The 4809-nt window shown below is 41.9% G+C and overlaps 1 pseudogene; it reads left to right on the plus strand.

The window, feature by feature from the left end:
• The first annotated feature begins 1583 nt into the window (after nucleotides 1–1583).
• LOC136406852 (RNA-binding protein 25 pseudogene) lies at nucleotides 1584–4569 on the plus strand (annotated as a pseudogene).
• The last annotated feature ends 240 nt before the right edge of the window (nucleotides 4570–4809 follow it).

The following is a 4809-nucleotide window of genomic DNA, read 5'->3' on the forward strand; positions in this document are numbered from 1 at the left end:
GTTCCTTTGCAAGTTTTCATACTTCTTTCTTTTTTAAAATTAAAATTTTATTTTTACATTACAGTTTACATTCAATGTTATTTTGTGTTGGTTTCAGGGTTACAGCATAGCGGTTAGACAGTCATAAACCTTTCAAAGTGTTCTCCTGATCATTCCAGTACCTGCCTGGCACCTAACATAGTAACATCGTTGGCTATATTTCCTATGCTGTGCTGTACATACCCGTGACTATCGTATTTCTTTTGTAATCGGATAATCTTCCAAAATTTTATTCTAGTGTTTTCCATGTCATAAAATTGTCTCTGAGAGTTTCTTTAGTGTGAAGTTTGCTGTCCGTGTCACTTCCACGGGCAATGTTCCTCACAACCATGCTCCTAGTTTATGTTGGTAAGTTAGTTCACCTCGGTCAGTCTCCCTGGCTACGGCGCTCAAGTTTCCCCAAACAGCAGCAATATCAACATTGTCATAATTAGCTATTTCTTCTCTAACTCTATTTAGGTTTGCGTTGAATTTCACTTTCAGCATTATCATTTTTTGTTTCTTCACTGTTCTTGCATCTTTATTGACTGATTTCCTCTTTCAGTTATCCACTTTTGTAAAACGTCAGGCGTATTTATGACTAGGAGACAAGGAGGCACGCAGCTACATGCTTTGCTGTCTGGGCACTTAGCGAGTAACAGATGTGCAATGACCCGTCATCACCAGCAGACTTTGAAAGTAATGATGCGATTGATCGCTAATCATGATGCCCAGCTGTTATTTACATAGTGATCTGTGGAACGAAGAGCTAGCAGTGAAGTATGCATTTTATAAAATTATTCAAAGTGAATATACCATGGTAATTAAAATTTGAACGGTGCTGCCTGACCTGTGGTGGCACAGGGGATAAAGTGTCAACCTGGAAACACTGAGGTTGCCGGTTCAAAACCCTGGGCTTGCCTGGTCAAGGCACATATGGGAGTTGATGCTTCCTGCTCCTCCCCCCCTTCTCTCTCTCTCTCTCTCCTCTCTATAATGAATAAATAAATAAAAATTTTGAACGGTGCTGTTGGGGAACTAGTATTATTGAACTAAACTGTAACTGAAATTCGTGTGTAACAGAACCATTCAAAGAGATGATTACCAGTACTGAAATATCTGCTTAATTTGTACAATACATTGGGGTCCAAGCAACACTACTTTGGGACCCTTTTAACAAAGAGAAATGCAAAAAAGAAAAAAGAAATCTTTATTTTTCTTCTGGTTAAGGTTCAGTACCTCTAGTGCTCAAGGCCTCTAACAGGGAGGATTACCACGCCAGCAAAGCAGAGTTGTTTCATGTGTAACTGATAAGAATAAAAAGCTCTAGGAGAGAGGAATTACGTCAGTCTTATATTCTGTATCCTAGGGCCTAGTACAATATTTTCCTAGTAGACATTAAATAAATGTTTTTGATAGAATGGATAAATGAATTCACTGGTAAACATCCATGCGGCCACAATTTTAATTAAGACTGAAGCAGCCACGCCCCCAGCCGCAGTGCACGGGCAGGAGGAAGACCCCCAGAAGCTCCCGCGCAGCGCGGCTGGGTTTGCGTTGCGGCCTGGGCGAGTAGTCGCTTCGGAATCAGTCTCCCCGTGAGCAGTGCGGAGAAACCTCGAAGCGGTGGATCCCTGTCGTAACCTGGAGCACAGAGAACCGCGAAGACAGTTCCGTTTCCTCAGCGGCGGACTGCTGCAGTAAGAATGTCTTTTCCCCCTCATTTGAATCGCCCTCCTGTGGGAATCCCAGCACCCCCTCCAGGGATCCCACCCCCACAGCTTCCTGGCTTTCCTCCACCTGTACCTCCAGGAACCCCAATGATTCCTGTACCAATGAACATTATGGCTCCTGCTCCAACTGTCTTAGTACCCACTGTGTCTATGGTTGGAAAGCATTTGGGAGCAAGAAAGGATCATCCAGGCTTAAAGGTGAAAGAAAATAATGAAAATTGTGGTCCCACTACTACAGTTTTTGTTGGCAACATTTCTGAGAAGGCCTCAGACATGCTCATAAGACAGCTTCTTGCTAAATGTGGCTTGATTTTAAGCTGGAAGAGAGTACAAGGTGCATCTGGAAAACTTCAAGCCTTTGGATTCTGTGAGTATAAGGAGCCTGAATCTACCCTCCGTGCACTAAGGTTATTATTGCATGACCTGCAGATTGGAGAGAAGAAGCTACTTGTTAAAGTTGATGCAAAGACAAAGGCACAGCTGGATGAATGGAAAGCAAAGAAGAAAGCTTCTAATGGGACTGCTAGGCCAGAAACTGTCACTAATGATGACTGATGACGAAGAAGCCTTAGTGAAGAAACAAAAAGAAGAGATCAGATGATCAAAGGGGCCATTGAAGTTTTAATACGGGAATACTAGTGAGCTCAATGCCCCTTCACAGGAATCTGACTCTCACCCCAGGAAGAAGAAGAAGGAAAAGAAGGAGGACATTTTCCACAGATTTCCAGTGGCACCTCTGATCCTGTATCCACTCATCACTAAGGAAGACATAAATGCTATAGAAATGGAAGAAGACAAAAGAGACCTGATATCTCGAGAGATCAGCAAATTCAGAGACACACACAAGAAACTGGAAGAAGAGAAAGGCAAAAGAAAAAGAAAGACAGGAAATTGAGAAAGAACGGAGAGAAAGAGAGAGGGAGCGTGAAAGGGAACGAGAAAGGCGAGAACGGAACGAGAACGGGAATGAGAATGGGAACGAGAAAGGGAAAGAGAAAAAGAGAAGGAACGGGAGCGGGAGCAGAACGGGGTAGGGATCGTGACCGGACAAAGGAGAGAGACAGAGACCGAGATCGAGAGAGAGATCGCGACCGCGATCGGGAAAGGAGTTCAGACCGGAATAAGGATCGGAGTAGATCAAGAAAAAAGAGCAGAGATCGTGAAAGGGAACGGGAGCGGGAAAGAGAAAGAGAGAGAACGGGAACGAGAAAGAGAACGGGAACGGGAACGGGAGCGAGAAAGAGAGAAAGACAAGAAGAGGGACCGAGAAGAGGATGAAGAGGATGCATATGAACGAAGAAAACTTGAAAGAAAACTCCGAGAGAAAGAAGCTGCTTATCAAGAGCGCTTTAAGAATTGGGAGATTAGAGAACGAAGGAAACCCGGGAGTATGAGAAAGAGGCTGAAAGAGAAGAAGAAAGAAGAAGAGAAATGGCAAAAGAAACTAAACAACTAAAAGAATTCTTAGAAGATTATGATGATGATAGAGATGATCCCAAATACTACAGAGGAAGTGCTCTTCAGAAAAGGTTGCGTGATAGGGAGAAGGAGATGGAAGCAGATGAACGGGTAGGAAATGAGAAGGAGGAGCTAGAGGAAATCAGGCAGCGGCTTCTGGCAGAAGGGCATCCAGATCCAGATGCAGAGCTACAGAGGATGGAACAAGAGGCTGAGAGGCGCAGGCAACCACAAATAGAACAAGAACCAGAATCGGAGGAAGAGGAAGAAGAAAAGCAAGAAAAAGAAGAAAAATGAGAGGAACTCGTAGAAGAAGAGGAAGAGCCCGAGCAGAAGCCCTGTCTCAAACCAACCCTGAGACCTATCAGTTCCGTCCCATCTGTTTCCTCTGCCAGTGGCAACGCAACCCCCAACACTCCTGGCGATGAGTCTCCCTATGGTATCATTATTCCTCACGAAAACTCGCCAGATCAACAGTAACCTGAAGAGCATGGGCCAAAAATAGGACTAAGTCTTAAATTGGGTGCTTCCAATAGTCCTGGTCAACCTAATTCTGTGAAGAGAAAGAAGCTCCCTGTAGATAGTGTCTTTAACAAATTTGAGGCTGAAGACAGTGATGATGTACCCCAAAAAAGGAAACTGGTTCCCTTGGATTATGGCGAAGATGAAAAAATGCTGCCAAAGGCACTGTAAACACCGAAGAAAAGCGCAAACACATTAAGAGTCTCATTGAGAAAATTCCTACAGCCAAACCTGAGCTCTTTGCCTATCCCCTGGATTGGTCTATTGTGGATTCTATATTGATGGAACGACGAATTAGGCCATGGATTAATAAGAAAATTATAGAATACATAGGTGAAGAAGAAGCCACATTAGTCGATTTTGTTTGTTCTAAGGTTATGGCTCATAGTTCACCTCAGAGCATTTTAGATGATGTTGCTATGGTACTTGATGAAGAAGCAGAAGTTTTTATTGTCAAAAATGTGGAGATTATTGATATATGAAACAGAAGCCAAGAAAATTGGTCTTGTAAAGTAAAACTCTTTACATTTAGAGTTCCATTTCAGATATCTTCTTTCCCATCCTTCAACAGACTTTGATTTTTTTTTTTTGTCTTCAAAGACATTTGTGAGATCTGTAATTTTTTTTTTAATGTAGAAAATGTGAAATTTTTTTTTGTCCTCCAATTTGTTGATGCCCCGTGTACTTCCTTGGTTGTAAAGACATCTGAATCCTACCTTGGTTCTCTTTATACTCATCAGGTACAGATTACTGGTATGTTTTATAAGCCGCATCTACTGTACACAGACTGTCTTATATAATCTTGTTCTGCTGATTTGTTCCTTGTAAATATTTAAATGACTCCCCAGTTATTTTGCAAAAAAAAAAAAAAAAAAAGACTGAAGCATGACAAAATTTTATATTTAATAAAATAATATATCATAGCTTGAAACATTTTTTTTAAAGCTTCAAGACAAAGATCTAGGGCTAAAATAAATTGTCAAGTAGCTTCCAACTTTCCCTCTGATTTAAGATTGCACATTTAGAGGTTTATTGCAAGACTAACTTTTTACTCCTTTTCATGTTGCAGGACGGAACG

Source organism: Saccopteryx leptura, chromosome 1, assembly GCF_036850995.1.
Source record: "Saccopteryx leptura isolate mSacLep1 chromosome 1, mSacLep1_pri_phased_curated, whole genome shotgun sequence".
Classification (NCBI taxonomy): domain Eukaryota; kingdom Metazoa; phylum Chordata; class Mammalia; order Chiroptera; family Emballonuridae; genus Saccopteryx; species Saccopteryx leptura.